The sequence below is a fragment of the Bos taurus genome, chromosome 8, assembly GCF_002263795.3.
Source record: "Bos taurus isolate L1 Dominette 01449 registration number 42190680 breed Hereford chromosome 8, ARS-UCD2.0, whole genome shotgun sequence".
Lineage (NCBI taxonomy): Eukaryota > Metazoa > Chordata > Mammalia > Artiodactyla > Bovidae > Bos > Bos taurus.
The window spans coordinates 35,990,899-36,018,141 of record NC_037335.1 but is presented as its reverse complement, the minus strand read 5'-3'; the positions used below and the strand labels follow the sequence as shown (position 1 = coordinate 36,018,141).

The 27,243-nt window shown below is 39.6% G+C and overlaps 1 protein-coding gene across 20 annotated transcripts in view; it reads right to left on the bottom strand.

Moving 5' to 3' along the window:
• PTPRD (protein tyrosine phosphatase receptor type D) overlaps positions 1–27,243 on the bottom strand; it is a 2,536,342-nt gene that overhangs the window by 585,605 nt on the left and 1,923,494 nt on the right. The gene's annotated exons all lie outside the window — the stretch shown is intronic.

Genomic DNA, 27,243 nt, shown 5'->3' with positions numbered 1-27,243 from the left:
AAACATAGTCCAAATTTTGAATACTGGTGGGATGTTTTTAGTATTTCTTTTTACTTAGTTTTCACTGTTCATTCATCCCACAGTTCACTCATTCAGGCCTCTGCTGTGTGTGAGGTATGTCAACTATGCACTATTAAGTCATTCTAAGAATGTGTTCTGTGAGTAAGGCACACATATTAAGGAAAACCCTTTCAACCAAATACAATGCAAGTGTCCCCTAATGATTTTCATTCCCTGCCGTCCAATTTAAAGAGGAAGCAATGTCATCAAATTAGCCTTAATTCTAGCCATCGCACCCCCAAATAAACCTGTGATTAAAATAAAGAATCAGAAAGACCGAAACCCCATCCCCCTTGGAAAAAATCTGGAATTAAGTCTTGATGTTCATGTGTTATTTGTGAGTTAAATCGGGAACAACACAACTACTACTTTGAGACAGAGATGTGGCTCACAAATTTTTGCTTAAGGAATTCATTTTCTTGAGAGGAGAGTTTTCTTGGTAAACACTCATAGTAGAAAATGATCAACTGTGCAAACTACGCCACTACAGCAGACTTCCTTTATTTCTCTAAGAGTTCTTAGCACAGTAGCTAACAAATTCGAGGAACACTATCCACACCATATTAGTTAAATATTAATATTAATGTGGCACTTTGCAGTTCACAGAGAATTTTAAGATGACCACCTCTTTCAAGGCTCCTAATAATTTTGTGGATGGTAAAACACCCATTACCCACGACCTCCCTGGCAATCCAGTGGTTAAGACTAGGTACCTCCATGGCAGGGGGCGTGGGTTCTATGGCTGGTCTAAGTACTGAGATGCTGCATGTCACATAGTGAAGCAAAACAAACAAACAAAAAAAACAGATGACCAGACCCATGAATTAATCTGGATGCTCTGAATCAGAACTTCTGAGCTAGTTCCTAGGAGTCAGAATTCGGGGCATGTTTTCGGGTCATTCTGAACACCACCATGATTAACTCAATTCAAATCCATGACTTGTTGTATGTGTTGCTCCTAGAAAAATGACCCTGTACAGTGGAGCAGATTTTGACATTTCCTAAAAGGCTAGCTGCCTTTTTCTAGGATTTGCCTTTTTCTTTCTTCTATACTTCTGAAAAGGAAAAAAAAAGAAAAAACACGGCACTATTTTATCTAAATCTATGAGTTTTTAAATTCTACTCTGCACAGCTGGCTTTTTCTAACTGTCCATGTTCTGCAGGAAGTGCCTAGCTCCTGGCACTGGTTGCGGGGTTGAACCCCACCTTCTCTCTCTCTCTCTGGCTATAACTAAGGTCTTAACAGCCTGTGGAGACCACAGGACTCCTTCAGCAGGCAGCTGTAATTACATGAAATTTACCGGACCTTGTAGTGCAAACCCAGCAGCCTGCTGGGACGTTTCAGTGGGCTTCAGCCTTCTATTTGGGAACATGCTGGTTCTAGGTTTGGATTCAGGGAGACTTGGCCGTGAAATATTTGTGTTGGTGTGCGTCTTTCTCCAACTGTTTTAAAAAAGCCTTAAAAGATACTCTCAGCTAACTATATCCACCTCCCATCCTTAAATTATATTAGAACAGCATAATAGCTACCTTGGAAATATGATCTCATAAACAACCTGGGGCAGGGGGAAAGTCAAACAGACACCTTCAATGAAATCTTTTTTAGAATAAAATTATGCATTTCAAGGGGAGGTGGCAATGTTATGTTTACCTTAGAATTACTCCTAATCCACACAGAGACTGGAAAGAAGAGAATTTGAAGTCTGGAATGAAACCCACTTGCCTGGAAATGAAGATGCAAGAGGAAAGAAACCTCAAAAATTAAGAGAAAGTGTGTGTCAACCACTCATATCTTGTCGATTCTCAAACTTTCCAAATTCTTTTTGGAATACAAAAAGAAAATACAAAAATACCCTTTGTTTAACAACCCTCTGGCTATTCTGGTTACAGCTTCTGGGAAATTTGTCTGTTAAAAGTTTCCAAAGACTTTGGTATTTTTCCTCTCGGGCAACTGAACATCATAAGGGTTATGGCACCAACATGATCTTCCTCCCTCTCTCTCCTCTAGTTCAGCATTCCATGGAGCATTGGTCCTTTTGGCCTTGAAGGGAACATTATGAGAAGGAGGGAGAAGTGAATATACTGATTATCTGACATAAATGACTAGGTGCCTCGGAACTTTACCCTCTGTCCAGACAGTGCCTCAGGGTGACAAGGATACTGGGGCAAAGGGCCCCAGTTTGCCATAAATCTGGTTATCCAAAAGGGTATGAGAGCTTTATGCTTTTTATTTCCTGCATGGTAAGAAGAAAATGCAGCCATCCTACTTGAGACCCCCAGGTTCCACTCCTTTCCATCTATTTTTGTCTTATACCCTTTAAACTCTGTACCAATGTGGCTTGGTTCATTTTAGAGGGTTGGCAATGCCTGTTCCTTTGCTTTCAATTCCATTTTATACAAATGTTCCCATCACTCTTTTTAAAAGTCCTGGGCACATTTTCAAAACATACAACCCAAATAAACTGCACAACCTAAGCCAAACCCACCAACAACTGGACACCCTTCCCATTTTGGAAGGCCACCCTGAGAAGTTCCTTAATTGCAATATATTCTGTGAATCGAAGTTCACAGAGCTGATAGTGGAAGTTTCATGTTAGCACCTCTATCACCCAAGAAATGTGCGACCTACAAATAAACCACAGAATTACCTACTTAAGATTCAATGGAGTGAATTTCACCTTGAGTGACATCCTTAGAAAAGAGAATTTTCAGAGAGGAGCAAAGTTCCTAAGGGGAATTTTAACATGGGGTTAAACTTTGGCAGAAGTTATTATTTGCAAGTGCTGAGAAAGTTTATATTTAGAACTAAGTTCTTGATCTTATCCAGTGATTGACTTTTTCATGGCCTTTGGAAGTAACTTTGATAGCAAAATTCCTGTCTGTCATTTACCCCTAAAGCTGACATGATCACAGCAGTGGAAGCTGCTATAAATGAGGCCATGATAAGAAAAAAAAAAAAAAAAACACTTTACCAATGGGAAGGACTCCAACATGTGAAAAAAGAATTTATGATAAATTGATTTTTACCTTGGTACAGCAAAAAAAAAGAAAAAAAAAAGGAATAGCTCAACAAAATTCCAATATTGATGTGAAATTTCCCCAACACAGAATAGGCAGGACTGCACAAATGCACTGTCTGGAGCAGTAAGGAATGAGGATCTTTGGATGTGATTGAGGCTGGCACCATGGTCCTCAGGTGCCATAGGGGAAGAAGCAAGTTCTCTGCAAGATGGCAACCTGTGGGAATCAGCAGCAGTGCAATCGATCAACAGCCGGAGCTGCAGCCCTTGCGTTTGTTCCTCTGACAGAGCAAACCGCTAAAAAGTTAGCTCATGGCCCCAGCAAAAACTGAAAAGTTTATAACAAGTGGCACCCCCTGTGCCTGTGTCTCAGCTCGGCCACAATAATGTACTCTCCTGAATCCTCCGACGGTGGTGAAGGGTGAGGCATGAGACAGTGAGAACGTGGAGATGAGGAAGGTTCCCACATGGAGCCTGCAGAATGAGTGGATTAGCACGGTCTGTGCTAGTGGAGATCAGCAAGTCTGTCTCCTTTACTCTGGAACAACTGTGTGTGATATGATCTCGCATCCCCTATCAAAAAGGCTCTGTCTTTAGGAAAACAAAGACTTCTCTGCTCAGAGCTGTCCCCTCCCATGATTGAGCTTTTTTAACAATGTTATATTATTACAAACTTTGTAAAGCTCGGGTCATGGAGATTGTATTAAAAACACAATAAAGAAGAGCAGCTGTTGATACAAGCTAGTATTTTGACCGTAATTACACCTTTTTCTGTCTTCTTGATGATTTGGGACATTTTGAGCCAAGTATCTGCACAAATCCTGATAGAACGAGGATAAAATGCCACAGCATCTAGGATGTGACCCACGTTTATGTAAACCTTGTGGATACAAAGTGCTTCATCACTTGAAAAAAAAATCTGTAATTCTTTTTATCTTTGATTTTCATGAAACCCATCCAGGGACAGTCTAGATTTTCAGAAAGAACAATTTTTTCAGTACAGGAGGCAGTGTTTGCCAGTATAGCAACAAGAATCTAGCCAAGTTGCTTTAGAGAAGTTGAGCAAGTACATTTCAATAAGGACCCAAACAATCCTTGGCAACCAGTCAGAACAACCAGTCATCATTGCATTAAAGGAAGCCCTCAAATATGAGGGCTGTCGGTGGAAAATAGAGTTACTCACCAACTGAAAATGTTTACTTGAAGTGAGAATTATTTTATGGAAACCACTGTGAGTTTTGGAATACTTACAATCTGTTCAGATTGGTGGCTGTGTACAATGTTCCTGCCTCAATATGCCCTGAGACTTCTAATCTGTCTGCTTAATGGAGCAGGTGGCAAAATTCTCCACTGAGCTGTCAGCTCCTGGAGGGCAGGGACCATGTCTTATTCATCTTGGATCTCATACAGTACCAAGCTCTTCACAGGCAGTCAATAAATATTGAATGAAAGAATCTTTACGTGCATTGCCAAATTCTCTGACCCCCAGCATAAAATGTCACCACCTCCATCATCCTTTATTGCACTGTTTTATTTTTTCTCTAAGGTATTATTGCCAGCTGTCATGTGATATGTGGTTGTTTTTATTATTTGTGTATTATTTACTTATCCCCACTGGAATCTAAGTTCCCTGAGGGTAGGGACTGAATAACTGATTTCTTGTATTTCTCTACACTGGATTCTAGGATGGTGCCTGGCATATCACAGGTCAATTATATATAAATATGTGTTTGATTTTTGAATGAAGCATGAATGATAAATGGATGGCATTCTTTTTTTCTTTAATTTTTTCTCTTCATTCTCATTTATCTTAATAAAGCCTGAAAATTATACTATGAACTTAATAGTAACAAAAGAAAATGTCTTTATTATATAGCGATTTATTCTAAAGAATGGAAAAATCAGGAAACAAGGTATTGCTGGTGTCATGCTTGTGGGTGTGCAACTTGCAGAGAACTATGAATGACAAGAAATAAAAAAGAGAGAGGCAAGAAACCAAAGAAGCTATCAGTGGTAGATACCGTATGAACTGATGGGCTGCCCCACATGAATAGTAAAACACATTTGTGCACCATTTTTAAGATTCTGTGCGTGTACCTCATCATTAAAACAAAACACTGAGTTTTCTGTTATACTAGGCAGGGTCTTCATGTCCTTCAGGCTTACAGAAGCAAAACATCTTATTCAAATTTTTAGTTCTCTTAACACATGACTTTTAAACTTAGGGTAAAATTTTAATAAGACAATGTAATACTCTTTCCCTTGAGCATTTCTGTATTTTCCCCCACATGTGAATGAATAACAATTCACAAGCTATTAATAATGTTTCATTTTGCCACCTAATTTAATGGCTGATAAAATCAGTGACCAGATGGTTCAGTGACTTGACCATTATTTACATGTGATTGGTGATCCTGCCAAATATAAAAACTTCAACTGCAAATTCCAGATATTATTTCCTTCTTTCAAGCCAATAGAGAGCAGAAGTTCTTTGTTCCTTGTAGACGCTCACGATGTGTGATGACAATTGAGCAGACTTGCTTTTGCAATTTCTCAGGTTGATTACTACCAAATGAACCTGGGATAAATAGGAAAGTGGCCGCAGAGTCTGACTCTGGGATATACAGAGAAGTAGAAAAAGTCTGTATAGACTTTATAGCTGAAGAATTGATGCTTTTGAACTGTGGTCTTGGAGAAGACTCTTGAGAGTCCCTTGGACTGCATGGAGATCTAACTAGTCCATCCTAAAGGAAATCAACCCTGATTATTCATTGGAAGGACTGATGGCGATGCTGAAACTCCAATATTTTGGCCACCTGATGCAAAGAACTGACTCATTTGAAAAGACCCTGATGCTGGGAAAGATTGAAGGTGGGAGGAGAAGGGAACGACAGAGGATGAGATGGTTGGATGGCATCACCGACTCGATGGACATGAGTTTGAGTAAACTCCGGGAGTTGGTGATGGACAGGGAGGCCTGGCATGCTGCGGTTCATGGGGTCGCAAAGAGTCAGACACAACTGAGCTGACTAAGAAAAAGTCTGTCATTGGCCTTCCCACTATGCCCCGTCTGTCCCCTGAGCATCTCATACTCTCTACCTTAATCCCAATCCCCTCAATACTTCTGGCCAACCATGCACTTGGCTGCCTTGCTCTCCTAATGAATCTTATCTCTCCACTCATTTCCAGAGTGGAAATTGCACTGGAGATGAAAGAGCATAATCCCTAACTCTGTTAATAGCTCTGTATCTTGGGGTGAGCTGTTAAAATCCCCAGAGCCCATGTTTCTTTATTTGTAAAACAGAGATAATGATATTTATTTCATAGAGTTATTGCACAAACTACTTACAATTGTAGTACTTGAAATTGTACTTGAAACTGCCATGTAGAGCCTGTCTCCTAAGAAATATTTGATAAATGTTTAGCTTACAATGTCTAGATATTTGTTCTGACCTGAGATGGTGATTCTAAAGAAACTTTCAAAACAGATAAATGAAGGATATTTTTCTAGTGGATGATGAAGGCATTCCTTCAGTTGGATCAAGAGCAGCATGGGGACTAAGTAGAATATTTAGGGGTATGTGGTATAGTTGTTCAGTGTCCAACCTATACAACCATACATGGGCACTCTGAAGATAGACACATACTTATGAAACAGATAAAATGGGGGGAAAAAACCCTATTTGGGCTTGGGAGAGATGAGTAAATGAAACAGTGGACTCCAGTCACTAAATGTATAAGCAGTAATTATGATAACATAATTGCTCATGTGTCTAGCTCTTTCTGGAGAAGGCAATGGCACCCCACTCCAGTACTCTTGCCTGGAAAATCCCTTGGACGGAGGAGCCCGGTAGGCTGCAGTCCATGAGGTCGCTAAGAGTCGGACACAGCTGAGCGACTTCACTTTCACTTTTCACTTTCATGCATTGGAGAAGGAAATGGCAACCCACTCCAGGGTTCTTGCCTGGAGAATCCCAGGGATGGAGGAGCCTGGTGGGCTGCCGTCTATGGGGTTGCACAGGGTCGGACACGACTGAAGTGACTTAGCAGCAGCAGCTAGCTCTTTCTAGTGGATGGTAAATCTCTCTGAAAGTCCTAGTATAATCACAATAAACTTGACTGAAGACTAGCAGAATGACTTCAGAAACTCTCTACTTTTGCTTCCTTCAAGACACAGTTCATGTTATCTCTAAGATGTTATAATCTTTGACAACTCTTTTTTAAGCATATGTAAGCAATGTCTATTTTCAAACATGTTTTAAAGGCCCAGGGTATCAACAGTTGTGTAATAAGCAATCTAATTGTTTGGGTGCTCCTGTATATTACTATGTTTAGTAATAGGAATTACTCATTTCCTTAGATAATGTTTAACATCAATAACATATTTCATGGTTTCAGTGTGATTAGAAGAATAGGCTCTAGACTCAGACAGAGTGGCCTGATATCCTGGCTCAGTTGCTTACTGAGAAACATTATGCCTGTGTTTTAACCTCTCTGGACCTCATGATTCACTTTTTATAGTCATGGTGAGATGTGGAAAGACAGATAAAAAATTTTTATGATGCTGAATCCTAGTCCTATCCCTTGATTCCCTATGAAATAATAACCGTCCTTATTGTTTAAGAACCATTGTTATGGCTCTGATGGTCAAGAATCCACCTGCAGTGCAGGAGATCCGGGTTCAATCTCTGGGTCATGAAGATCACCTGGAGAAGGGAATGGCTACCAACTCCAGTATTCTTGCATGGAGAATTCCATGGTCTGAGGAGCCTGGCGGACTGCAGACCATCTCTCGGTGTCACAAAGAGTCGGACACAACTGAACAACTGACACTTGTTAGGTTTTCTCTTACTTGGAACTCCAGTTATCTTACGTGATCCATGTTTTTTCCATGCTTCAGTAAGTGAGGCTACTCAAAAGAGAATGGAGCACAGAATGACCTTAATTTTTTATTTTTACCACTTTTGCTTTAATGTTCTCTACCGGGTTAATCTAAATGAAGAGAGTTTATGTGAGTGAGTGAGTATATGTGTGTATGTGTGTACATGCGTGTACCTCTTGTTATTTAAACAACTCATGGGACATAGCTGAAAAAAATTCACTGGGACTGGTTTTATGAACAATACACTCCTGGTGTATATTGGGGAATGGTCATAAAACCAAATGAACTGATGAAAAGCCTGCATTCTAGTTAACATCAGTTTCCCTTCCCCTTTCAACTCTGGAAATAGACCAGAAAACCAGTTTTCTGTGGGAAAAATGTTATGAATCCTGAAAACTCCTTATGTCTCTAAACCTCCTTTGTATGTTCATGTACTCTAATATTACAGGATAATCACTTTACTGCAATATCCTCAGAAGAATTTGGAGATTTGTTATTTCCTGGTTAAAGGTTTCATTATTTCTCCTGGCAGAAACCTAGTCAGAAAGAATTCATTGGCTGTTTAATTCTTAGTTAATATCCTTTGACCATTTAAATCTGGGAAATTCATTTGCAAAAATAACTCAGCACATTTGGTGTTTTTAAGGATTGCAGTAAAACTTTACTGAGTGACCTGGTACCCTTTACCAAGAGGGACTTAGTTTGAAATCATGTGAATGAAAAACACAAATATATTTGCATATATCTTTAAAATTTACAAAGTTCAAGATCATGTCATGATATGTGGCCCATGCAAATGTATTTTAAATGTATCCTTTTAATTATGTCATTCTTGTCCCTTTCCTTACCATTCTGTTTCACTTTTTAAATAATTTGTATTAGCCAAATTAGAAGAAAAAACCTAATCAGGGCCTTGTTCCAAAACGTCAAACATGAATAACCCAGAGTAACTTCTATGTCAAATTAATAGTTCATTAGAACTAAAGGAGGCTTATCTACCTGAGTGAGTAAACATCTTATTTTTAGCTGTTTTTAGAATTTTATGACACACTGACACACACGGACATTTACAATGGTAGAGTATTTCTCCTATTGTAAAGAATTTCAGAGCAACAATAAATTAGCTTATTAAATTAATCTCTAAATAGATTTACATATTTTAATGAGCAAATAGTCTTTGGTTATTTTGGTATTTTTTTTTGATGACTCTTTTTCTGACAATAGGGCAAATTATAAAAATTCACATTTGCTTCCACTTACAAAATGATAGAAGTTTATCAGGAAAAAATGCAAAAGAACTGTCAGATCTCACTTGACATTTTTTTCTGGCAATGTTTGCTAAGAATGATAACCCTCAGTGACATTTCACATTCACAAAGGAGACAGGCCAATAGACAAAGCTTCCAGGGGTCATCATTTTGTCCTTTGTCCCTTTAACATTTAAACACTACAAACAAGCGTCTCCAACTTTTCTCAGATGATCCAGTTCTTAAAGATGAAGGCAATTCAGGGCATGGGATGGAAATAAAGATGTCTACTGACATAACTCTGTGGAAGTGTTGCTCATGATCCACCTAAAATGGAACAGAAAGAAGGCCCACTCCTCCTATTTCTATTGATAGAAATCATCTTAAGGGACGTTTACAGTACCTACCAGTATACAGTTTATATGGTTGGCTCTGACGATTGACCAGAGTTCCCCAAGAACGAGCACTTATTAAGTGCTTTATAGCAATTGGAAGTGGTATATATTAATCATACTTGGAGATGATAGTCAGCTAACATTGCCAGATGCCATTCACTTCTCAGGAAGCCATCTGAAGGAATTTTCTGAAACACTGTGTCTCTGTTCCTAATAGTTGGATGATTTGTACAATATTGGAGAGAAGTGGAGTTGGTCCCCACTCTGTCCTTCTGTGCGGTTCTTCATTTCAGGCACGGATAATACTTGCAGGGAAATAAAATGACTACTGTACCTGCTGTATTCTCAGCTGCCTCTCTAACCATCCAAAGAGACTAAAAGGCACAGGACCAGTGTGTGGGAGCAGGGTAGGGGATGGTGGAGAACAAAAATGGAAGAAGGAAACTAAATAAAGAAAGAAGGTTTATAAATGCTTAAGAAGAAAGAGAAGTGGTTTGATTTACTGCTAATTTAATCCTTTGTACCCTATAAGCCCTCATAGGGTATGTAATACAAGATAGAATGGCCACATCATTGCCCTAAGTGCTTCTAAGTAGTTGTCAGTCTTATACCTCCTCCAGGTCACTAATGGTTTAATGTCTACATTTTCCATGTAGTATGAACTTTCACTCTGTTTTTGTTGTGGAACAACTCCTTTATACTGGACAAGGAATAAACTGGGAGGCACAGGGTATATGCATTTGAACTTATATAATACAATACAGCTTTATTATTCCAGAGAAAGGCTTATATCCCCAGGTGTCCGCAAGCAAGTGCTATCCTTTCTGGGTCCATTATGAACTCAGGTAAGAAAGATGTTGGCCATGAAATGGGTGAAAGGCAGGAATGGAGAACACCCCTCAAAGCTGTCCTGGATGTTTGTTTCCTTGGTTTCACAATAAATAGAAGTGCTGAATGTAGGTGGGATATTAGTAGTGAATAAACAACATGATTGGGCCCAGCAGGTTTGGCTCTGCACTCATTCATTTGTTCATCCATTCATTCATTCATTTACTCAAATATCTACTGAGAACTTACTAGGTACCTGGCACTCTGAAAAACATGAAGGGTGCAATAATGAGCAAAACCAGGCACAGTCAGGTCACTGGTCCATTATCATAGGGCTCAATGGCCACTTGCTGGCCAATGAGAGTTCTGATTATTATTTTGGTTTTGGATGTCTCTTTAAAATTAACATCCTCTTCCTTATCCCAATTCTGAATTATAGATTAGTTAAGAGTCTAAAATTTGAGAAGGGTAAGAAGAGTCCTGCTAACTTCTTTTAATTTGGCATGACAACCTTCCAGCATTGGCTTCCCCAGTGCCTCAGTCATTAAAGAATCTGCCTGCAAAAGCAGACCACCTGTAATGCAGGAGTCGTGGGTTTGATCCCTGGCTGGGGAAGATCCCCTGCAGAAGGAAATGGCAAACCACTCCAGTATTCTTGTCTAGGAAATCCCATAGGCAGAGGAGTCTTGTGGGCTATAGGCCATGGGGTCGCAAAAGAATTGGGTACAACTTAGTGACTAAACTACCATGACCACCTTCCAGCATTAAAGTTCATTAGATTTTGCTTCAACTTTTCTCATAGAAATAGAAATAGACAGAGGCTGGACCAAATCTGGTGGCCAAGGCTCTGATCATCCATTTTCTGAGACTGCTCAATGACCCATCCTATGCTTCCTGATACAGTAAAAAAGTGCAATGAGAGAAGAGTGATCTTTCCAGATCACAGAGGAGGAGAAATTTATTGACAGAGTGAACGTTTTTGGTCTCTCTGCTTAAGTAAGAGTTTTCAAAGCAAACACTTTCAACCTTCCTCTTGTAACACTGTTTACAGAGAAAATACACGGTATGTTTGCTGTGGGGTCTGGAATGTAGCCTTCCAAATAAAGGCAGGAGGGGATTCCTGGGTGAAAAGAGGTCAAATTGGAGAAAAATTAAAACAGTCATCTTTTTCCAGCCATAGCCCTAAGCAACCTCACAGTATCTTCTTCAGGAATCTACCTGGTGATATATGATATATGCTGGTATGGTAGCCACACTGACAATCACTAAATAAACAGCATATGAATGGCAAGTGTTTGAGAGAGAAGGCAGGATTTTAGATCCTCAAACTGCTGTTTCTAAGTGAGGCTTCTCCTCAAGTCTTGGCTCAACCCCCATTCAGCGTTATCTGTGGAAATCACCAGCCACATGCGTCTGCCTTTTTTCTTTCATGAAGATGATGACCCAGCACAGCATCCAATCAACTCCTCCTCACTGCTTTTAATGTCATTATTTTTATTGAGCAAAATTCTAACTGCTCAGAGCTAACTATTACTGTTTAATCTGAGGCCGCCTATTAACAGTAATGTTATTACTGCAAAGACAGAAACAAGAAAATGGCCCAGGTACCCTGCACTTTTCTGTCAACTCACACCTGCTGTTCCTCATCGCAGAGCATTAACAAGAAGTGACTATTCTTCGTGTGTATAGCAGCACATTTATGCACACACAATAAAGAGAATTAACATATTTTAATGCCTTTTGTTTCATTGGTGATTTAGTCGCTAAGTCGTGTCTGACTCTTGCGACCCCACGGACTGTAGCCTGCCAGGCCTCTCTGTCCATGGGATTTTTCCAGGCAAGAATATTGGAGTGGGTTGCATTTCCTTAGGCAGAGGATCTTCCTGACCCAGGGATCGAGCCTGTGTCTTCTGAATTGCAAGCAAATTCTTTACTGCTGAACCACCAGGAAAACACCAATTAGCCTAAAATAATACTTCTAAGGTCATTTCTGATATGCAGCAGGGACTAGCAACACAATGGTCTCTTTCATTTAAAATAATAGCTGTAATTGTTCATTCCTTTTCTCATTTACTCATTCTTTCAATAATCTTCATAAAGCACTTATTTTATGCTCTCATTGGGGGTGCAATGGAAAAGAAATAAAAAAGGTTTCCTACGCTCATGGAGTTAAAAGACTAGTGACAGAGAACCTTCCTGAAAAAGTTGTATATTGATCAAATTTTTATACATTCATATTAAAATTCGATATGTAGTTTGGTCTCACAATGGAGTACTCCATGAATACTACTATAAGGTAAAACACTGACTTGTAACATATCTATTTGGTTAGGACAGACATATCAGGCTTTATTAAAGCTAGGCGCATATTTCCTTTCAAATATGAGCATACCTTCCTTCTACAAGGTTTGTGCAAATGAGTATCATGTAGATTACGCTTTCATACAAGACAAGGAAGATGTTATAGTATATCTTACAGTGCACTGATAAACTCACAGTGGTGTAGATTGACATAAAGAGCAGACACATAGACAAGTAAACACAATCCAACGTATGTGCTTTACTAAAAGGATGAGAGCTTAGCAGAGCGCAAAGAGTGAGAAGTGGGGCAATGTGGGGCAGAGTGTAAAACGGTAAAGCTTCTAGGACCCAGATCTTAAGGATTAATAGAACTGAGCAGAGAAAGGAAAAAACGGTGAGAAAAGAAATAAATTCACAGAGGATTAAAGATATCGAGTCATAGTTTTCTCAGTCATTCTCATCATTCCCCTCATGCAAGGAAAGCCTCAGTTACCTTTCTAGACATTATCCTTCACTCTCCCTGGGCTCCTTCCTGTCTTCTTATTCAGAAGAACAAGGAAAGGAGAAGGGCAATACCATTCAGTATTAACTGACACACGCTGGTAGAAAAACAAAGACTGGGAAGAAAGAACCCTGAGATCCTGAGGATCAGGACTCAAAGGTCAAACAGAGCACCAATAAAGTGGTCTGAAAAAAGCACGTTAGGGCAAGAACCAACAATTTCTTCTATTTTTTTCCTTCTATTTATAGTATCAGGAAAGATTGGCTCTGGAAGAAATATTGTGGATTTATTGACTAAAACCAGGGAGATGTCCCTTTCATTTTATTTCTCTCTTTTTTTTTTTTTATTTCTCTTTGATTAGATTTATTTTGCAGTGTCTCAGTTTTCACTTGTAGTTCTGGAGAGGATCTTTAAAATGGTTTAATGCAACCCCTTTGTTTCATGGATTAACAAATTACAGATCAGAGTGGTGAGATAATTTGTTCAAAAACACAATTACTTCCGGGCAAAATTGAGACCAGAAACCAGATCTGTACCCCCCTCCCCCACTGCCAAAGTGGAAAGTGATTTAAAGTTATTCAGACTGGTTTACCTTTGGGCTCTTAGTTATATCTGTGTACTTTTATTCTGTATAATGGAAATAATAATACTTTACAGAGAAGTGATGAGAAATAGATGACAAAAATACATGAAAAACACCTAGCAGAATACTGAAAACTTAGTAGCTACTCACCTATGAAGTATCACTTTTCTCCTCTTTACCCAACAAAAATCATGCTGAGGAATTGGAGAAACTGTGATTAAGATATTTCAGAGCATGACTTCTGAAGTCAGTCTAAACTCATGAACATTATTAGTGGAAGATAAATGTGAGAACTGATTGAAATTCATACACACACACACAGTTTCTTCCCACGGTGAATAATAATCAAATGTTTAAATTCCTGGGAATGCCTCAGTAATGCCAATTATATTAATAATGAATACCACTAATTGAGCACCTACTGTGTGTCACTCGAATCACATGCATTAATTCTAATTCTGGCAACAAGCTTGCAAAACACTTCACAGATGATTAAAAAAAAAAAAAAAAAAAGAGGCACAGCGGTTAAGTAATGTTACCCATGGTTTAGCAACTACCATGAGGATTCAGAAGAAAATTATAGAGAATTTTCAACTCAGACTTGCTCTAAGCAGATAAATAGAGAGAAGTGATTTCTTAAAATACTTTCCAGCACAAATACCTAGATGCTTAAACTAGCAGCTGTTCTCCTTGGATATTCAATGGGAGGTGCTGTTAGGCTTAATCGGTCAGGACCATAAACTTAGGTGACTTAAAAATGGAACAAAGGGCACAGATGAAGATTTCTCCCAAGCATACACCTGCTGGAAGCTATGAGTAACTATCCCTTTGGTCAGACTTAATTGGATTTAGATCTAAATGAACTCTGACATGTTGATTATTCACTACTGGAAAGTAGAAGGAAGAAAAATGCTAAGGTGAGAGGTCGGCGGTGTAAGCTTTCTTTTTTCTCCCCTGTGGTTCTGAAAAGTCCCCGCTGAGGGCTTTCTTTTAGTTAGGTTTTGTATTTTCACTATTAAAGTAACATGGAGAAACTCAAAGTTTTGGTTCTATGTCCATCCCAAATAAACATCTTCTTTCTTAACAGATTTGAGTGCTACAGCTTCTAGAATTAGTCCAGTAATGAATATAGGAGTCTACCAAAGGAAGCACACAGTACTTGGGGATAAATACTCAATAATTCTCAGAACTTTTTTCTTCCACAGTCTCTTAGGAAAGAGAAGTAGGTGATTTCAAACATGATGGGAATATTAGAATGAATAGGAGTGAGTGATTTGTCTGCTCTGCCCCAAGCTTTATATATCTTACCTCAGTTAATTCCCATAATTATTACTTCCATTTTATCACAAGTACAATTCTTATCCTCATTTCATCAAAGGAGCCATTAAAGCTTAGAGAAGTAAAAACAGCCATTTAATGCCATGCATCTGTAAATGAGAGAGTTGTTATTCGAAGTCTAGCTCTGTTTGACCCTGGCAGGCAGAACTCTGAGTGGATGGCTGTGTTGACATAGTCATGGTAGGTTAGACTGGGTTGGACTCATCAGGGAAACCTTCCTAGAAAAAGTGGGCCCTAGGAAGGCAGAGAAGATAAAATACGTGATTGATTTCCTACTGCTAGTTATGTCTGGTCCCTGATACTGCAGATTTAGGGAGGACTGGAAGCAGGACATGTCTTAGTTTAAATAAGCCAAAAAAAAAAAATAAGATGGAGTGAAGAAAGAAATCTGAAAGATTCAAGAGAAGGTTCTTTGGATTTAGAGCTGGATCAAGCAGTGAAGCTAGAGATGACCTGTAGTTGTTTCAACACAGCAGGAGAGCAAACAGAGGCTTGAGACCCAAAGACCAGCATGGAACCCAGAAACTGATGAGGGACAGACTAGACTGATGAGTTGGTAAAAATCAACAGGTACACTGCAGATTCTGCAAAATAAATATTTCGGTTTGATTCAAAAGATATTAATAGCAAGCAATTTGTGCAGTAAGTAAAGTGAAATCCATGATAGAACAGATGAATTTGTAGAGAAGAAGGGCCATAGTTCAGTGTTCCCTCTATTGGTTCGTCATAATTTAACCAGTATTTTTCTATTTTTTGTTCATGCATCATTCTTTCATGTAACAAGTAGGCCCACTGTGTTTCAGGCTCACTGAGGGAAGTAGAATGTCCACAGTGTTCATCTGGACCAAAGTAGCATACCAGGTCTGCATGGAAGAAACAAAATCATCCCTTAGATTCCAGTGAGGATGACATAAAGTTCATGACCACTGACTTGATGATGGAGAATACAATGTAGACACGTAAGTGCTTTGGGGAATGATATGGGATCAATTAGAGTGACTTTCATAGTGCAAGTGAAGTGTTGATTGTGTTGAATAAAATAGAAACAGACGAGCCTGCATTCTAAGAGGAAACAGAAGAGGAAATGTGGATGAGATTTACAATGATGATAATAGTTCCCATTTGGGGACCCTGTACTTCTCAATTGCCAGATGCTTTACTTTATACATCAGTCTGCACTACAGCCCTTTGAGGAAGTTATTACTACCCTTGTTTTATGGATAAGAAATACAGTGACCAAACACTATTTGCCTGGGACCGAAAGGTTTCCTGGAGACTGGACTCTTAGTGCTAACCTAAGGAAACCGGAGAGGTAGATCCCCTTCCAGGAAACCAAAGATCACAATGTCACAAGTCAAGGACAAAATCTGAACTTATGTCCAAGATTTCCTCATGCCCATACCTGTGTCTTTCCACTGTACCACACTGCCTCGATCTCGAAAAACTCCTGAACTTAGCAATAGCCAGTCGATGCTTTTTGTAAATACAAACAAAATATTTATCTCATAAATCAAATAACCTTCATGCTGTCTCTTCTGTTAAGCTGTCCATTGCCGCTGTCTGGACTAATGACATCTGTGTATCATCTAGCAGACCTTTGACTGACAGCCTCCTTTAACACAGGAGAAACATATTATCTAGTAAACCTTTTTGTTTTTCAGTAATTCAGTTATAATCCTAAAGGTGAGTGATAGGACACAACTCCAAAAGAAGCTGTGACTAACAAACTAACATCTGGACGAAAATAAAATGAGAAACAGAAGTCCAGCTGTTTTGTCCATAAATGAAGCACATTGATATTTGGGGACATCTGGAGAGTTGATTGAACTTTTTGATTTTCATACAGATGTTCAGTGTCACAGAGACACAGTCATAACTCTATACATGGAAAGATATGCATAATGGTATTTCACTACGTAATGACCATAGGGAACCCTTGTGTAACGCTAATGTCTGTGGACAGAATGAAATCTCTGACTTATACTATTATATCAATTATATTTTATAGCATATGGTTATTATGTTCCAGGACATATATTTTGACCTGGATAGCTATGCCATGATGTAGATATTATGGATTTTGAAGTTAGTTACTTTATAGCCCTTTTCGAGTTCTAATTGGTTAGACGCAGGCAGGAAGAGTGGGACATTTACTGGATTACCTAGACCTTCTTAAATAACTAAATTTATATAAACATTAAAAAAAATGATTCAAATAATTCATGTTTTAAAATGGTGTCACATTCTAACTAAAGATAGTCCCGGGGCTCCATTTATTCTGCAATCAGTGCACCCTTTGGTTCGACTGTTGTGTGAAGCAGCTGCATTATCTGCATTTTGCCAAGTAAACAAACTCTGCACCATGCAATAGTGTTTGTTGTTTGCTAATGTGCTAGTGGTTAGAATCTGCATAAAAACTCTAATTATACATTTTCATATAATGCAGAGGCGGTGTAGGGGTATGCTTCATTACTTGAGGATATGCATGCAAACTGCACTTGTATCCTTTTTCTGTGGCATAGTAGGTTTTCAATAAATGCTTTTGTAATTGCCTGAAAAATAATATCAAGCCTTAACTGATTGCTTACCATGTACTGGACACTGGGTTAAACATTTAAAGTTTAAGTATTCAGATCAGATCAGATCAGATCAGTCGCTCAGTCGTGTCTGACTCTTTGCGACCCCATGAATCGCAGTACGCCAGGCCTCCCTGTCCATCACCAACTCCCGGAGTTCACTCAGACTCACGTCCATCAAGTCAGTGATGCCATCCAGCCATCTCATCCTCTGTCGCCCCCTTCTCCTCCTGCCCCCAATCCCTCCCAGCATCAGAGTGTTTTCCAATGAGTCAACTCTTCGCATGAGGTGGCCAAAGTACTGAAATTTCAGCTTTAGCATCATTCCTTCCAAAGAAATCCCAGGGCTGATCTCATTCAGAATGGACTGGTTGGCTCTCCTTGCAGTCCAAGGGACTCTCAAGAGTCTTCTCCAACACCACAGTTCTAAAGCATCAATTCTTCAGCGCTCAGCCTTCTTCACAGTCCAACTCTCACATCCATACATGACCACTGGAAAAACCATAGCCTTGACTAGATGAAACTTTGTTGGCAAAGTAACGTCCCTGCTTTTGAATATGCTATCTAGGTTGGTCATAACTTTCCTTCCAAGGAGTAAGTGTCTTTTAATTTCATGGCTGCAGTCACGATCTGCAGTGATTTTGGAGCCCCCAAAAATAAAGTCTGACACTGTTTCCACTGTTTGCCCATCTGTTTCCCATGAAGTGATGGGACCAGATTAGTTAAATATTACATATGTATTAGTTTAAGTATTACTTAAATATTAGTCACTCAGTCATGTTCGACTTGGAGAAGGCAATGAAATCCCACTGCAGTACTCTTGCCTGGAAAATCCCATGGACAGAGGAGCCTGGTAGGCTGCAGTCCATGGGGTCGCTAAGAGTCGGACAAGACTGAGCAACTTCCCTTTCACTTTTCACTTTCATGCATTGGAGAAGGAAATGGCAACCCACTCCATTATTCTTGCCTGGAGAATCCCAGAGACAGGGGAGCCTGGTGGGCTGCCATCTATGGGGTCGCACAGAGTTGGACACGACTGAAGTGACTTAGCAGCAGCATATTCGACTCTTTGTGACTCCAAGGACTCTAGCCCACCAGGCTCCTCTTTCCATGGCGATTCTCCAGGCAAGAATGTTGGAGTGGGTTGCCATGCTCTCCTCCAGAGGATCTTCCCAACCCAGGGATCAAACCCAGGTCTCCCATATTGCAGGCAGATTGTTGACTGTCTGAATCAACAGGGAAGCCCAAGTATTACTTAATGTACAAAATAATTCCCTGAAGTGGATTTATTATCTTCATTTATGTATGAGTCAACTGAGGTGCAGAAATGTGGACTCACCCGAGATCATATCAATCTAGTATATGGCAGAAGAGGCTTTTGAACCCAGATTTATCTGACTTCATAACCCCTGTTATGATCTGCTGCCTCCTCTTAAAATGAGTATATGATGACAGAGACCTAGCTTTGCTAAACCCCCAAGACTAGTTTAAGATCACTGTCCAACAAAGACATGCACAGATCATTTTATGCCTATCATCTTGGGAGAAAGTTGCTAGCTCCTGTACCTAGAGGGAAGAAGTACACATTTGTTACACAAACCCCACTCGCACACATTCAAAACGATTCAGTCAGGGGGTTAGCAAAGGTTGTTTTAAACCAAATGACACCTGTAAAAGAAAGTTATGTCACTGCTCTTTCCTTTTAAATCTGAGCTTCTTACTTACTGGCTGTGTCTGTTGCAAACATTGACATGTCATAAAAAATACAGTGCCTTATAAATCACATCTCTCTTGCAGGAGATTACAACATTTTTTATAGCCCATCTGAACCTCTTGAAGCTTTGTTTCTTCAGAATCTATTCCAGTTACAAAGAGATGAAATTTTTACTTCAAAGGAAGCAGTTGTGAAATCTGCACCTGCTAAAGAGAAAACTACCACTTTAAGGCTTTTCAGTGGTTGATACCCCACTTAATTTTGCAGTTTCCATTTAAAGAATCACACTGTACATAATGAACTATCCACCTTTTATGATTATTCCACCACTAATTTCACTGATGTATGCAAACAAGTTGGAAAAATGGTGAATCAGCCCTTTTGACCTCAAGTCTAATCTTTTCAAACTAGAACTTACTGAAAGAACCATCACAGCTCTTAGAAAACCACTGGGTCTAGTGCATTGAACATGTAGTGGATTAATAATGTCATTATACGTTTTCTTAGGTCAGTCTCCCCAGGCAATAGAAATAAAAGCAAAACTAAACAAACAGGAACTATAAGCTTTTGTACAGCAAAGAAACCCTAAGCAAAATGAAAAGACAACTTACAGGCTGGAAGAAAATAGTTGCAAATGATGTGATGGACAAAGGCTTAATTTTCAAAATATACAAATAGCTCATGCAAATCAACAACCAAAAAAACAAACCTACCCCTCACCAATAAAAATGGACAGAAGACCTGAATAGACATTTCTCTGAGGAAGACACCCATATGTTCAGAAGGCATATGCTCATTATTGTTAATTATGAGAGAAATCCAAATCAAAACTACAATGAGGTACCACCTCACACCAGTCAGAATGACCATCATTAAAAAGTCTACAAATAATAATTGCTGGAGAGGGTGTGGAGAAAAGTGAACCCTCCTACACTGTTGGTGGGAATGTAAACTGGTGTAGCCACTATGGAAAATAGTGGGAGGCTCCTCAAAAAACTAAGATAGAGTTGCCATGTGATCCATTTTATCTGGCATATAGCCAGATAAAACTATAACTAAAAAAGATACCTGCACCCCTATGTTCATAACAGCACTATTCACAATAGCCAAGACATGGAAACAACCTAAGTGCCTGTCAACAGATGATGTGGTTATACATGCAGTGGAGTATTACTCAGCTGTGAAAAATGATACATGCCATTTGCAGCAGCATGGATGGACCTAGAGATTATCATTCTAAGCAAAGTAAGTCAGAAAGAGAAAGACAAATAATATATAATACATGGAATCAAAAATATGACACAAATAAATCTATAGAAACAGACTGAGGGAACAGATGTGTGGTTGCCAAGGGTTGGGGATGCGGGAGGGAAGTCTTGGGATTTTGGTATTAGGAGATACAAATTATTATATATAGGATGGACAAACAACAAGGTCCTACTGTATAGGACAGTGAATTCTATTCAATATCCTATAATAAATCATAATGGAAAGTAGTATGAAAAACTATATATATATATATATATATGTATATAGAAATGGGTCTGTATACATAGATACATGTATACATACATGCATGCAGTCCCTTTGCTGCATAGCAGAGATTAATACAACACTGTAAATCTACTACACTTCAATAAAAAAAGGTCATGATACACATCCACACAGCTGGGGATTTTTAGCCAAATGGTTGCATTTTTCACTGTGAAGATTTAAAAGGAAGAATAATTACATAGATCACTATTTAACAGAATAATCATGTGGCATTAGTTAGGATGTTTTGCTTTCTTTATTTTTTGTTTGTTTTGCTTTCTTTAAAAGGAATGTTCATCAAATACCACATGAAAGGCTGTGTTTACCTACCAACATAATAACACCTTTCATTTATGTTGCTATTTATTGTTTCCAATTTGCTTTCACGTTTATTATATAATTGGGTGATATCATTTGGGCACTTGAAATTATACCTCAAACACAGTCCTATAACTGTTTTCTGAGTATTAAACTGAGGTAGATATGCTTTTCTGGCACTGCCTTGATTAAAAAAAGTAACATAAAATAATACTGTTCTATTCCCAAAGAGATTTCAGACAAAGAAAAGAGAAGATGAATAATCGTATATCACCCACTGTAAAACCATGGTGAAATTTACAAGAACTTTACAGGAGGGGCTTTTGTTAAAGGGCTTTTCTCAGCTGCACCAGACTACAATCTAACAGTCTGTTCTTGTAAGATTAAGTGCTTCACCTTGAGGTTTTTTTATGACTGCTTCTAACTGTGGTGCCTCACCTTAGATATAAAATATCACCTCAAAGGGATGAACTAATGGTGTGTATGAAGGAGCCTCTACTGGGACACTCCATGAATGAGAAGCACAACCAGAAGTATCAGGTTGGACTCTAAGCATGTGGCAGAGGGGAGAGGACACAGTCTTTGAAATCCAAATGCCTTTGATTAAAATCCAAGCTCTTCTACTTACTACTTGAAGGCCTTAGACAGCTCATGTAAACTCTCTGAGCCTTAGTTTTCTTGTCTCTACAATGGTGGTGATAATATTCTTTCTTCATAGGATTATTGTGAATATCGATTGTAATATTGAATGCAAACATTTAGTGGGGGTCCAAGATATTAAATAATGAGTAAAATCATTACCATTTTATTATTAGACCCATATTTTTGCTATTGCAATGTTCCAGGCAGAAATCCAAGAGGGTGTATACCAAGGAATGTATTTTAGTGAAATGAGAAGAAAAGAGCTTTAGTCAAGATGGTTTCCTGGATTGTAGTTTGGGCATGTAGATGATGATGATGGTGATATTCAGTAAAACCAGAAACAGAAGGATATGAAGGAGAGAGAGTGAGCAAGACTGGGAGAGAGAGATTACATCACATAATGCATTTCTCTTCTTCACCCATGTTGTAACCAGGTCTCTGGCACATATTAGGAAATATTATATGTATATAATATTTCCCTATACATATATTTTGAATTAATAAATGAATGAATAATCAAATCACACATAAACTAGGTCAATCAGCCTAATTCTACAACTGTGTTTGAATGAATAATATATACCTCATTGACTATTCTTACCAAAAAATGTAAATATCTAACCTGGCGTTTATGTTTTTATCACCAGCCACAATAAAGGACTTGCTGCTGCTGCTGCTGCTAAGTCGCTTCAGTCGTGTCCGACTCTGTGCGACCCCATAGACAGCAGCCCACCAGGCTCCCCTGTCCCTGGGATTCTCTAGGCAAGAACACTGGAGTGGGTTGCCATTTCCTTCTCCAATACATGAAAGTGAAAAGTGAAAGTGAAGTCGCTCAGTCATGTCTGACTCTTCAAGACCCCATGGATTGCAGCCTACCAGGCTCCTCCGTCCTTGGGATTTTCCAGGCAAGAGTACTGGAGTGGGGTGCCATCCCCTTCTCTGAAAGGACTTGCATTGCATTTCAAATAAAATGAATTTAGAATGAAACATACAGAAGGATGACATTACTTAGATCAGGAAACTGTTCCTTTTCTAGGTTTAATATGCCAGAGAGTAAGTGGCCTTAATTCTTCCCATTCCCCATTCTTATTTGGATATGTACACATCTGGGAAGTCATTGGATTCTGGCTGAGAGCTTGTCAACTTCCATAAGTTTATAGTGTTTCCCTTCAACTCTGCCTGGAGACTTGCAAATGACACAGAACCCTTACTAAGTAGAATTCACCTCCTGGTCAGGGCCAAATCAGTGTGGCAGGGTGGTTAAAAATGTGCATGAAACAAAGGATGCCTTAGGACTTTTGCATGGACAGGTCTTTATTTTCATGTACTTATTAGGAACCTATTTTCAGATGCCCTTAAAGATTCCTAGAGCTATCTCCATTTCCATTTTGTGCTACATTTGACTCTTTTCTTTTAGAGAATCCTGTCTCCCATGCCACTGTAGGCAAGCAGATAATCTATCCGCTATTTATATAGCACAGCAGTTTTTCCAGGAACGCTGGACTCTAGGAGGCAAGATGCTATTATAATTGCCTATTTTCATTTGTTATTTCATTGTGAAAGCCGGCTAACATGTGGGAGTAGGAGGCCACATTTGGCAGCTGCCTGTCTCAATGAGAAAATGAGTCAAAGAGGCCTTTGCAGTCATAGACCAGGTTCAACAGCATTTTAGGATTACTGATGGGGTGACGTTTGTCATTTTAAAGTGTAAATAAATCATAGGGTTTTTTTTGAAGTGAAATTTATTGCTTTAAGAATAAGGATCAAGGTCTCTAGGGAATCAATTAGTCCTTGTATTTGAACAGACAGGGTGCTGTACACCTCTCTGTGCTTTGAATCAGTATAACATTTCTTTTTTTCCCCTAGATATGCATTTTTTAGCACATGTGGAAAAGCACAGTATTTTTTAAAAAGCAACACTAACACATAAAAGAGCCATTTGTTATGTGCACAAATTAGCAGCGTACAATTTAATTCAAAATTAGCAAGTGATGATTCTGGAAAATAACAGTTTCTTCTCAGCAGAAGAGCCACACAATGGCCTGAATTCTGCTCCCTGCTAACTCACATGTAGTGACGAAAGCAAAGAGCTACTCATATACCATACACAGCAGGATTGGGCCAAGTAATATGTTAACGATGCCTTTCACCAGGTGTGAGATCCTGATGTGTATTTCTGCTGCTAAGTCACTTCAGTCGTGTCCGACTCTGTGCGACCCTACAGACAGCAGCCCACCAGGCTCCCCCGTCCCTGGGATTCTCCAGGCAAGAACACCAGAGTGGGTTGCCATTTCCTTCTCCAATGCGTAAAAGTGAGAAGTGAAAGTGAAGTCGCTCAGTCGTGTCCGACTCTTAGCGACCCCATGGACTGCAGCCTACGAGGCTCCTCTGTCCATGGGATTTTCCAGGCAAGAGTACTGGAGTAGGGTGCCATTGCCTTCTCCTGATGTGTATTAGTCAATGTTTATTAATAATGGTCACAGATTTCTAGGAACCACTGGAAGCAAAAAAAGCATCACTATGTGGCAGCTTAAATCACCTTGGGACTCAGCAGTCTTAGAGTTGGGCAGACTTTTGTGACTTAAATAAAAATCTAAGTCTCATAGATTTAATTTTATTCCTGCTCCTCTGAGTGGGCTAAAACCAACCAGCCAAACATGCAGAAATCCTTGTGAGTATCATCACCTCTTAACAACCCTTTGTGAGCTTTAATTCTCTTCTTATTCATTCAGATACTTCACCCTTTCCTCTGCCCCACTTCCCATCTCCCTTTGCTCAGTGAATGGAGTTTGGGGAAAGGAAGAGAAGAACTGGACTGCACAAGGGGCTTCAGCTGCTTTTCTACCAGCCCCAACTCTAAAGCAGGGAGGATTCAGTGTGACTGACTCCTCTACCCTGGCTGCTGCATAGATGCTTAGCTTGTGACAGGATTTTTGTCTGAACCAGTGTAGAACTTCTTGGGTTCTGACCCAAGACTTTCCCACCAGGGAAAGGGTGATTTGTGCAAATGGATGATAGAGGCAGTGTGGGTGAAAAGAGGCTCCTTTCTTATCATTGTAGACTCTGAACTAGTGTCTTAGAACTGAAAGAGACCCCAGAGAAATGTTTATCTAATGTATTGATTCATTCCACAAATGTGTCAGGACTTTCCATTAGGCACTGGGGATGCAGACATGTAAATCCTTTAGAACCCCTCTTATCATAGTTATTGTACGTACAAAACACAGGTTGCATGTGTATGTATACAGATATTTAGTTTGCATATCTGTAGTGCTGGCAAGGTTCTAGGGGGTTCAGAAAAAGAACCACACTTCTGAGGTTGGGAGGAGTTGGGAAATTTTACCAGGTAGTAGATATGCAACGATCCAGAGAAATGGAAGGACAAAGAAGTATTTAATAAATGAGGGAAGAGTGGAGGTATAGGTATGAAGTCCGTAGAATGAAATAAGATGAGGACAACAAAGGGAGTAACAGAAATGAAGACGCCATTGAAAATCTTGTCGATTTTAGTGGAATGGCAGAGGCCAACTACACTGAGGCAAGAGCGAGATGATAAAGAGAAGTCAACAGAATCATGCTGGATGGATTAGCGTTATACTAGAGTACAATTCCTTCTTCTTAAATAACAGTAGAGAGGAGATAAAAACCTGCATTGTCATCTGCAAAAACTGCAAGGAGTGAGGAGAAAGGGGCTGAATGTGTGGAAAAGAAAACTTGTAGAAAAACAGAAAGTGCCATGACCCAAAACAACCGTAATATTCAACATTTGGTTCAGTTCAGTTCAGTTCATTTGCTCAGTCGTGTCCGACTCCTTGTGACCCCATGGACTGCAGCACGCCAACCAGGCCTCCCTGTCCATCGCCAACTCCTAGAGTTTACTCAAACTCATCTCTATTGAGTTGGTGATGCCATCCAATCATCTCATCCTCTGTTGTCCCCTTCTCCTCCCTTCTTCAGTCTTTCCCAGCATCAGGGTCTTTTCCAATAAGTCAGTTCTTTGCATCACGTGGCCAAAGTATTGGAGCTTCAGCTTCAGCATAGTCCTTCCAATGAATATTCAGGACTGGTTTACTTTAGAATGGAGTGATTGGATCTCCTTGCAGTCCAAGGGACTCTCAAGAGGCTTCTCCAACACCACAGTTCTAAAGCATCAATTCTTCAGTGCTCAGCTTCTTTATAGTCCAACTCTCACGTCCATACATGACTACTGGAAAAACCATAGCCTTGACTCAACGGACTTTTGTTGGCAAAGTACTGTCTCTGCTTTTCAATATGCTGTCTAGGTTGGTCATACTTTTCTTCCAAAGAGTAAGCATCTTTTAATTTCACGGCTGCCGTCACCATCTGCAGTGATTTTGGAGCAACCCCCTCACTCCCCAGCAAAAGTCTCTCACTGTTTCCACTGTTTCCCCATCTATTTGCCATGAAGTGATGGGATCAGATGCCATGATCTTAGTTTTCTGAATGTTGAGCTTTAAGCCAACTTTCTTACTCTCCTCTTTCACTTTCATCAAGAGGCTCTTTAGTTCTTTTTCACTTTCTGTCATAAGGGTCATGTCATCTGCATAGCTGAGGTTATTGATATTTCTCCGGGCAATCTTCATTCCAGCTTGTTCCTCCTCCATCCCAGCGTATCTCATGATGTAATCTGCATATAAGTTAAATAAGCAGGGTGACAATATACAGCCTTAACATATTCCTTTCCCTATTTGGTACCAGTCTGTTGTTCCATGTCCAATTCTAACTGTTGCTTCCTGACCTGCATACAGATTTTTCAGGTGGTCTGGTATTCCCATCTCTTTAAGAATTTCCCAGAATTTGTTGTGGTATACACAGTCAACATTCAACATTCAGTTCAGTTCAGTTCAGTTCAGTCGCTCAGTCGTGTCTGACTCTTTGCCAGTTCATGAATTGCAGCACACCAGGCCTTCCTGTCCATCACTAACTCCCAGAGTTCACTCAGACTCATGTCCATCGAGTCAATGATGCCATCCAGCCATCTCATCCTCTGTCGCCCCCTTCTCCTCCCATCCCCAATCCCTCCCAGCATCAGAGTCTTTTCCAGTGAGCCAACTCTTCCCATGAGGTGGTCAAAGTACTGGAGTTTCAGCTTTAGCATCATTCCTTCCAAAGAAATCCCAGGGCTGATCTCCTTCAGAATGGACTGGTTGGCTCTCCTTGCAGTCCAAGAGACTCTCAAGAGTCTTCTCCAACACCACAGTTCAAAAGCATCAATTCTTCAGCGCTCAGCTTCCTTCACAGTCCAACTCTCACATCCATACATGACAACTGGAAAAACCATAG